The sequence below is a fragment of the Octodon degus genome, unplaced genomic scaffold (genome assembly GCF_000260255.1).
Source record: "Octodon degus isolate 3935 unplaced genomic scaffold, OctDeg1.0 scaffold00257, whole genome shotgun sequence".
Lineage (NCBI taxonomy): Eukaryota > Metazoa > Chordata > Mammalia > Rodentia > Octodontidae > Octodon > Octodon degus.
The window spans coordinates 553,561-564,264 of record NW_004524833.1 but is presented as its reverse complement, the minus strand read 5'-3'; the positions used below and the strand labels follow the sequence as shown (position 1 = coordinate 564,264).

The window sequence follows — 10,704 nt, the reverse complement described above, 5'->3', positions numbered from 1 at the left end:
AATACTAATGGACAAGCTCTTATTTTTAATTTTCTTAAAACACTGTTCTTCCAAACTATTCTTTATTTTATGGTAAAAAAAATGTAATTTATGTCTTCTACTCAAGCTCTTGATAAAAAACCATGCTTGTTCTGTAAATGCCATGAGACTGTTATATTTTCCCTATGACCAATTGTATGTGAGATACTCTTATACAGATAATTTTTTGGTAGCAGATCAGAATATACTGTTGTAACTCCTGTGGTTTCCCTCAAATCCAAATGTTGTTTTACCAAGAATCCTTGTGATAGGTATCTCCTCTAATGATTCTGAGAGTATGGCACTTAGGTTTTCTAAAGAAAAAAATATAAACCTGCAGATGGAAACTGAAATAGCCAAGTTTCAAATCTATGTGAGAAAAAGAGTAGTGGAGGATACTCTTTTCCAGAAGGACATAAAAGGAAAAGCATGGACTTTATTAATAATTAGGATTGAAGGAAGAAGAAATAAGTATGTCCTGTGCACGCCTGCATTTGATATCAAGTTCTCACAGGTGAACAGCCTTAAAGTTCTCTTCCTTTTCTCACCATGCTTGCCCCTGTTACACAGGTTTCCTTGAAAAACTTCCTCCCCAGGGTCTTTTTTGACAAATGACATGGTCTCATACTTTATGCCTTTATTCTACAAATGAAGTTATTCTAATACTGGTTAAGGCAAGTGTTTCAAATCCCTAAACTTTTTCATTTACAAAATATCCAAAACTTGAAAACAATATATCAACATCCTCACTGCATCCTTTATGTAGTAGAGCTGTTGTTGTTTGGATCTTAAATGTCCAAAAGCTCTTGAATTGAAGGATTGGTGCTCCAGCATGGGCTGCCCTTGGAGATGTGGAAACATCAGGATGGGGCCCAGTGGAAGGAAGATAGGTCATTGGAGTCGCACCCTTGAAAGATGTTAGGAATTTAGCACATCTTCTTTTGTTTCTCAGGTGCCACCAAGTAAACAGGCCTCTTCGACCACATGTTCCACCACTACGTACCATAGATCCAAAGAAACAGGGCCAATTGACCAAGGCCTGTGACCTCTCAGCCATGAGCCCAAGTAAAGCTTTTCACCTTAGTAGCACAATTTATAATATCTAAATCCTCAAAGTCCCCTCTGTGTCCATCAGTGGATGACTGGATAAAGAAAATGTGGTATCTATGTACAATGGTATACTATTTGATTCTAAGGAAGGATACATGCAAGACATTTGTAGGAAAACCCATACACCTTGAAAATATAATGTCAGGTAAAAATCAGACACATAAGCTTAAATACCATGTTATCTCTAACTTGAGTAAGGTGAAATACAAATAAAGAGCATAATAGAGGCATGATAGAAATAGGGAGACAGGTCTTTTGCACATGGAAAGGGATTTGGAAGACTAAGAGAAGAGGGAGGAAAAAGATTTAAGAAGTACTAGGTGCTTATACCAAATACAATCAATGTAAACATTAAATGCCGTAGATATACAGTAATAGTAATAACAACAATAACAAAAATGAGAATGTAATTTACAGACAGAAGGGGGATGTAAAGGAATGGAATAAAAAGTACTCAAATTATGTTGTGTACATGTATCTGTCCCCTAAAATAAAAAAAATAAGCTTTCCTGTACAGCAAACATGTACTAATACAGAAATTGCTTTTTAAATTGGTTGCCCCATTTATTTAGAAACAATATAGAAAGCTGAGGGCCAGCCAAATAGCTCAGCAGATTAAAGTGCCTGAAAGCAGGCACAGGGGCCAGGGATTCGATCCCCGGGCCTGCTGTGCGGGCCCTGTCCCTGGGGTGCACTGAGATGGCGATTGAGACTGGGCATGGTGGCACACGCCTGTATTCCCAGCACTTGGGAGGCTGTAAATAGGAGAATCACTATGAGTCGATCCAGTAGTGAGACCCTGTACACCCTGTAGGCCCTTCCCTAAAAATACAGAAAAAAAAATTTTAAAAAAAAACTGGATCACATATGTATTTATGAAAGTAAAAATTGAAAGTCCTCAGATGCCAAAGGTGACTTAAGGTAGTAGTTGGATATTTTATTAACAAATGAGCCAATTTCCAGTGATGAGAACAGTTAAAAATATATTTTCATGAACTGTTGCTGGGTATATACATTAGTTAGTGTTTTGGAGCTAAATTAGAAGTTAATTATTAAATATATATATATATATATATATATATATCCACAAAATTAGTCATTCCATTTTTAGAAATATACTATGTGAATATGACATTTTCTCTTGTGTACAAATAAGTAGTGACAAAAGCTCATTAGAACATTATTTACCATATAAAGTAACTAAAACAATACAAATTCCAACCAAAATAATTATATAAACAAATAACGGTACTCTCACTCAATGGAATATGCCCTTGCTCTTTATTTTTAAAGACTAAAGTACACATGCTTAGTCATATATAAAGGTCTTCAGGACATGACATAGGATAAAAGCTGCAGAGGTGTATGGGTGTTTGTGACATCTTTGTAATATGCATAAATACTTGTGGAAAGATGCACTACAAATGGCTAGCAGTGTTTTCCTTGACAGCGTGATTGAGGAATTAGGGAGGATGCAGAAGAAGAAAATTTTTCTATAATGCTTCATATTGTTCTTTAGAGTTTGAATTTTTACCATGTTAATATATTTCTTTTAATTGTAAAAAATATTTTAAGTAAGCAATTTCCATGTTTTGTGGACTTTCACTTATTCTCCTAAGTGGAAGTGTCCAAGTGATATCTAAGTTATAGTAGGATTGGAAAAGAAAAGTTAAGTTGGGCTTTGTATTTTCTGTTTTGTTACAACACACAGTTTCTGTTGAAACTCCCTGGAAGCCCAGGCCAAGATACTTAAACACAAAGGAAAAGAAGAAATTTTCAAGTAGAGAGCTAAGAATGGAAATGTGCAGAACATTTGGCTCCCTAATAATAAGCCTAACATTCCTGATGGTTTGTTGTATGTTTAGTTTTTAGATGCTGGAGACGAGAAAATAAATTTTCTCAGGAGAAAATCACAATATAATTGTAAAATGAGGTTGCTTGCTTCATGACTGGATAGTTAGTGTTTACTGAGAGAGATCAAGAGTTGCTAGAATACACTAGATCATCTTGGGCCTACAAAACCCTCAACAGCCACATAGAGATGTAAGCATGGCCTAAGTCCACAGCCAGCCAAAATGAAAATCAGATAGCATTATACTGCAGGCCACGAGTGTCTTGTTCTGAGAACTTATAGCTAGATCTCAGGGCTGCAACATATTATGATTGGCCATGTCATTCCATAGTACTGACATCTGCAGAGAGTGGTGGATGTTATATGCAAATTAAAATAAAAGGAATATTTAATTTTGTTTTTAGAATATTTTGCGATTTTCCTGGACAGCCAGAGGCTCCTTGGACCACAGCAAAGTCATGGGTTGCTGTCATTTTAAACAAGACAATGGGTATCAACTGCTCTGAGAATTTAAGAGTGGAATAAAATGCCACTAAGAAGTGACACTGCCATTTGTTTGACTTGAATTCTTTTCAAAGAAAATAACTGAACAGTGTTACTACTAAGAGATTTCTTGGATTACTGTATTGTTGGTTAACTAAAGGCAAAGCCCAGGCACCTCCCATTCTGTCCCTGGCTAATTCCAGTGCTGGAATATTATCTGTGTCCTGGGTAAGTCCTAAACAATGGAATGTTTTGTGCAACAAGAAACACTTCCTCCCACTCTTCCTCTGTCCTACACAAACACAGATGTTTGCTTCAATATTGAAGTGACCAAATGTGAGGCCTGTTTCTGTGTTAATAGTCAGAAAACACACTAACATCTGCCACCCACTTTAGTTTCAGAGCATTTCTCCCTCTTTCGCATCTTGCACTCCTTCATATGCAGCCACATGTTACAGGGTGATTACGAGAGAGCTTTTACGATGCTCTTAACCTGCACCACTCCACAACCTGTCTGTCAAAGCAGGCAAATGTCATTAGTGAATATTTATTTTAGACTTGTGGTAAAAGTTTTGCATTTTATTTTATTTTATTTAGAAATAATCAATCAATTAAAATTGAAAACAATTTTCCAGCCTTTCAAAATGAAGGTGGGACTTGAGAAGTTTCAAAGTTTGCTCAAACATGAGTTTAATCTACTTGATTTAATCCAGCAATTACTCAGCATATGTTGTGCAAGGGTGGTCAGTGCTCCAGGAGCAGTTGGGGGTCCCTGCATAAAAGTCAGGAGATGAGAGAAAGTGTTAGAGAGCCTGAGAGTGGTAGAACAAGGAAAGGAGGGAGTTCCAGGAGGCTACTCACTCCATCTGAGAACATATCTCATGTGGCTTTACATTGTCACAATATGCTAAGAAAGAACATGCTGCTTAGATTATAAAAAGTGGTGTGAAAGCATCCTGTCTGGGGTAGCAAATGCAAAATGAAAACATGTATATTTTCTCTGTTGGCTTTGTCTGTGCTCATCCTATTTCCTTCTAAGTTCTCCCTTTACCTCATCATGGACTTGGGACTCCTTATGAGCTGCACAGGATGCTGGCTCTAAATAGATTCCTGGGAAAGGGTTGGAAATGCCTGTGTCATGCCAGGGCGTGGGAGGCAGTGAAGGAAGGGGCCAGGCAGGGATAACAGGACCAGGCGAAATGCACCCACAGCACAGCTGTGTCTACTTAGCAAAATTGAGGCCAGGGACAGGCAAGGCCAAGCACCCAAACCTTGACAGTGAACAGACCAAATTCTTACTTAGCCTTTTCACCCCTAAGTGGTCTCTCAGGCAGAGTTAGTTTCTCTGGGCCGCCACAGAACCCTATGACCCTCCCGGCAACACCTGTTTGGGTGGAGCAGTCCTCCTTCACCAGTCACTCCTATTCAGCTCTAATTGTATATAGTTCAAGACTTCTCTCTCATTTCCAGGCCTACCCTGGCAAAGCCTCAGAGTAGCTTTCAGAAAATATGCTTGTATTTTTTAAAATTAAAAAGTCTGGAGAGCTGAATATACAGCTTAGAATTAGGGTGTTTGCCTGGCGTGTGCTTGTCTGGATTCCACTCCTAGTACTGAAGAAAAAAAGTGGGGGTGGGAAAAGGAGGTTGGGGAGGAGCACGATGAGGTGGGAAGGGAAGAGGAGGACAAAGAAGAGGAGGAGAGGAAAAAAACACTGCAAATTTCCAAATTAAAAAATTATTGATTCTACTGCATATATATATATATATATATATATATATATGTTGGGGCTGGGGATGTGGCTCAGTGGTAGAGCTCTTGCCCTGCATGCACAAGGCCCTGGGTTCCATTCCCAGCACCACACACACACACACACACACACACACACACACACATATCCTGATTTTTTTTTTCTTCTACTAAACAGGTTAATCAATGCATGAATATTGATTGACTCAATAAATCAGTAAATATAGTAGCTAAAAAAAGGTAAAGGGAAGATTTTGAAAAGTTAGGCCAAAACCAAAAGGCATACAAAGAATCTAGGAACACCTAAGACGATTTGAGTCTTAGCATGGTCCACCAGCCTAGACCTAGTTGTCTTTTAAAATCACTTCCTTGGGTGACATCCATGCTTGAGCAAGACTCACTGAGAGGCACAGTCTAAGCATGGGACTTCTAGGTGACAGTGCAGGGACAAGCCTGTCTGTTGAAAACCTCCCTGGGAGAAGGCTCCTAGCTTTTGTGTCTGGCGCCTAAGTATCAACCTCAGGTCAAGCACAGGTTCCATTTCCTTAAGTTCAGGACTTGCCATCCACCATCCACAACCATTCCTGCATCTACACTTCTTTGGTGCAGGAAATAGATTTGTTACACCATCTTAGTGTATGTAATACCCGGAACAATGCTCCCTCAGAAAAGAATAAAGTTGTGTTCAGTAGCTCTTTATTGAATAATAAATTAGCAAGTTGTCCTTCCCTTACATGACAAGCCTTTTCTCTTAAAATGTAGTAAATTGAACCTGTACTAGTTGTCTAATGCTGCTGCCTCCTATCATCACTAACTTGGTAAGTTAAGACAATACAAGCTTATTCCTATAGTTTTATAAGGTAAAATGTCCTAAAAACCAAGGTGCTGGCAGAGTTGTACTCCTTCTGGAGGCTCAAGGGGAGAATCCATCCTTTTCTTTTCCACCTGTGCTTCTGGGCTCATAGCCCCTTTCCATTGTCCATCCTTGCTTTCATCATCCAAGTTCCTTTTCTCCTCATCCTTTCCTTCACAGCAGGAGACTGTGACCTCCTGCTCCCTTAGAAGAACGCAAAGGAGGACATTTAGCACAGCCAGATAATTGAGGATAACTTCTCCACCTCAAGATTCCTAATCACTTTCACAAAGTTCATTTTGCCATGTTTTTGGCGTTAGGATCTGTACATCTCTAGGGCCCAATATTCTGTCCAGTACAAAACCTTGGTGGGGAGAAAGAGATTTGTACTTACTAACCCAGTCTCTCACACTTTCCATGCTTGATTGTAGTTTTCTTATCTGTAAGCTGAGGAAATTCATGCAACGACACATGTTATTGGCCATGTATATTCTAATCTTGTGAATATGTCAGACAAGGCTTATGATGTTTATATTCTAGCAAAGAAAAATATGCTATGTGGTGATGAGTGTTGAGAACTGAGGATGAGACCAGTGTGAGCAGAGTAGAGCAAGGCAGGTAACAGTCAATAGGGGAAGAGTGGGAGTTTAGCTTAGTTCTAGAGATTTAAGAACAAGGGGCTCTCATGATCCCCTCACAGTTGGTGGCAGAAGCATGTGTGTGTGAGAAAGATCACAAAACTAAGCAGGAAGCCAACAAGGATAGGGTGCCACAATCTCTGTTCAGGGCAGTGCTCCTGCTGACCCAAGAAGCTCTTATTAGGCTTCACCTCTTTAAAACTTCCATCATTTCCCAATAAATGAACTAGAGAACAAATCACATCCAAAACAGTGGGCCTCAAGAAGTGCATCCTTGTTCTGTCCATGACCTTGTAGGCTCATTCAAACTATCTAATTGCTAGTATTTTAAAAACTAGGGCACTTCAGCTTATATGATCATGCTTGTGCTCTAGAATAGCACCTACTCCTGCTGTATGTTAATAAGGTTTACTAAAAATCTTCCCTGAAATATTCTGCTTCTCACATGGCATCCATGTCTCCAGTCTCCATGGAGCACTCCATGTAGCTTAGGACCATGGTGAGAGAAGATCAACAAGTTTATGAGTATTAGTGAAGGAAAAAAGAACGGGGACTGGAAAATAGATAACTAAAGCCAGGAAAAGATGATAGATGTATTATAAAAGAGGTGTCACATGATATTTGAAATGACAAAAATGGTCATTTAAACTGTAACCTTCTGAGATGGTTTCCCACCTCCTCCAGTTCTCACTCTGCCTGCAGGACCTTCCCAAATAGCATCTCCCAAACTACCCTACCTTACAAGCCAGAAGATCCATGTGACAATACAGAAAGGCTCATTACTCCAATTTATTTTAAATATAGTTTAATGAATTTCTCATTAACAACACTCTCAAGTCGGTTACAATTTCATCTGATTATCCCTACAGTAGACTACCCAGGATAGTTTCAGAATCTTCAAATTCACTGTTTGTTATATTTAAAGAAACATTCAAGCCCCAGTGGAACCATGTATCAAAATGAGAGGACATTTCAGCCTGTCATCCTGATTGTATACTTCTACGGTACTGGAGAACAGTTGGGTTTTAAATGCAGGATCCACATGAGCATAAACATATAGTTAATGGCTGGAAGGGACCAGGAAATCACGTGGTTCAGCCATTTCCATTTAATTCAGATAACAAAACAGGTTCAGCTGTAAAGGGCTTTCCAAGATCATCTTGCTAGTTATGGCAAAGTCAGGACTGGGAATAAAGTCCAGGATTTTTTTCAGTGTTTCACCTTTTCATTGTTTTCCAGTGTTTTGTTCACTGCTTCCACAAACACAATCTCCTCTTTTGCTTCCCATTCATTGCCTCAAAATGTTTGCCTTCTTCAGTAATCAGACAATATGAACAGATCCTTAAGAGATTCTGGCCAACACAAAATCTGTAAGTCAAGATGCAAGTACAAGTGCTGAAACCAGAAATAACTCCTATCTTCACACAGTGGTTGCAGAAACTGTGTTTTAAATAATTTTCATGGAAATTGTTTGATCCACAATAGGAATGCAAGGCTCACCCACAAGGATTTGATCAAACAGAAAAGGAAACGAAATGCAGGAAGTCATAACTTAGATTTATTATATAAAAAATATTAGTTGAAACCTAAGTAATAAATCTCAAGTAATCAGAGTATTTCATGCACTATGATTTTTTTTTAGAAAGAGCAAACCACAAAAATGCAAACATATATTAGATAATTTCAAAATGCTTCTGGGGTTTTAGTCTAACAAAAAGGACACCTTCTCCCACAATTCCTCCTAGTACCTTTATTTCTAAGTGACTCTTAACTCTGTACACCTTCTTGTTCCCTGTTGCATACATTCATTCATTTAATCAATCTGCCAGCATTTATTAAGCCCTTCTTTGATAGACTCTGTGAAGTCCAAGAAGAAGAAATTACCCTCTAGAAATTTAATGGCTGTTTAGAAAGTTAACCTAATATTTAGAAGTTTTTTCACATTTTTAATTCTGTAAGTGAATAGTGGTTCTGTACCGAGAATTTGCATTATACATTCCAGATCTACCATTTATCATTATTATTTTTTTTAATGTATTTAGTACAGAGTCTACAGGGTCTCACTACACAGGACTTATAGTAATCCACTTGTTTTCAGCCTCCCAAGCACTAGGATTACAGGCTCGCATGTCACCATGCCCAGTCTCAGTTACCTACTCAGCATGCCCTGGGGATGGGGCCAGCATGGTATGCTGGGGGTCACTGAGCCTGCCTAAGGAGGTACGCTATAGTCTGCTGAGCTATCCAGCTATCCTATTCATTACTTTTATCTTGTTTTATGCCTCTAGGGTTGAGAGGGATTGACTCCCAAGGCTCTGGCATTCTGCAAATAGAAAGAAACAAAAGACCAGAAGATGAAAAGAAAGAGGGGCAAAGATATTGCAAACCTTTTCCCTGTATCTGCTACTGTGTATGTAGACAGTGGTGACATTCCTCATTCAAAGGTTGGTTAGGGGGGCCAGGGAGATGGCTCAGTAGAATAAGCGCTTGCCTGGCAAGCACAAGGACCTGAGTTCAATCCCCGGTTCCGCAAAAACAAAACAAAAAAACATGTTTCAAAGGTTGGTTAGGGAGCCTTCTCCAATAATTTTTCATCCTGCATGTCACTGTGACTGTCACTAATAAAACAGGCATGTTTCAGAGAAAATAAAACAAAATAGAAATTAAAACAATTGGAAGCTAAGGAAACTTCTATCTAAAGTAGTTAAAATGAGGCTCCATTAAGACAGTCTGTCTGCTCTTTGTCGAGCCACTTTATGCTCATAGTTGAGAAATTTTGTATTTCCTATTTTCTATATATCTAAATGTGCCACAACTGTGTGTGACAAGTAGGGCAACTTTATTTGGGTAAGTGTAGCTTCCTGGTGCAATCTTGAGAAAAATTTCAGATCCATTCTCAGTATCTCAGCATCTTCCCTAGAAATGGGGCCAGTATGCCCTGATACATGAATCCTGAGTATATAATGCTGTATCAGTATTTCTAAATGACTCTTAATTTGGGATTAGTCAGAAACCAACATCCAGAGACAAAGAGGTACAGTGGATTTAGTCATCCTATTTTTTTTTTTTTTACTCAACATATAAGGAAAGAGCAGTAAATGAAGGTTAAATTGTTCCCTGAAGTCAGTAATAGGGATACCAGGCAGATCTTCAAGTTTGGGCTCAATTCAACTAAAAGGAAATAAAAGTAAAGGAAAACACTAAGCTGCGGGTTTGGTGAAATCCAGTGAAATTAAGACTGGCTTGAATAGAATTTGTCTGAGACAGTGAGGTTAATAACATATTTTAAAGGGATCTTTTGATTTGGTTTTTAGAAAGATCTAAGCATTAGTAATAGCTAAAATCTTAGAATCATACCACATAGGAGTGGGAAAGAATACAATAGGGTTTGACTACAAATATCAAAGGAGAAAACAGAAAGGAACCTACCAAAAAGCTCCTTCAGAAAGCTTTTAGGACAACTTTCTAAAGTTTTCTTTGTGCATCAACTTGGAATTTGAAAGCTAATCCATGCCTGATACGAAGTGCGGTGGTATATCAGTTCACAAACTCAATTCTTTCCATGATTCTGGTCGTAAATCAAATTGGTCGGGAATCTGATTTGGCGGTCATATAATTTGGTTTGTGACCAGAATTGAGGAAACAACTGAGTTCATGAGCCAAGGTACCACTGTAGCTGGGAACTGAGGCTGAGGTAAAAATAGAATGTGAGTACACAGCATATAGATTTTTGTCTCTTGGGTCACATCATCTGGAAAAGATATGCCATGCAAAAAGAGAAAACCTGGTAATATACTCTTTCAATAGTTTGCTTTTACCATATCCAGGACCGGCATGATTGCTCAGCAGACTAAAGTGCCTGCTTAGGCAGACCTCAGCAGCCAGGGTTCGATCCCTGGCGTGCTATGATGGCCCCACCCATGTGCATGCTGAGATGGCAATTGAGACTGGGCGTGGTGGCACACACCTGTAATCCCAGCATTTGGGAGGCTGAAAACAGGAG

At 38.9% G+C, this 10,704-nt stretch overlaps 1 long non-coding RNA gene across 2 annotated transcripts in view; it reads right to left on the bottom strand.

Annotated features, from left to right (window-relative positions):
- Positions 1–7,510: 7,510 nt before the first annotated feature.
- The window catches only part of LOC111814030, a 7,899-nt gene continuing 4,705 nt past the window's right edge, over positions 7,511–10,704 (bottom strand). Inside the window, exon 3 of one of the 2 annotated variants that reach the window (XR_002819111.1) lies at positions 7,511–8,069. This is a non-coding gene — a long non-coding RNA (uncharacterized LOC111814030). The remainder of the gene's footprint in view (positions 8,070–10,704) is intronic. The other variant, XR_002819110.1, reaches the window with a different exon arrangement.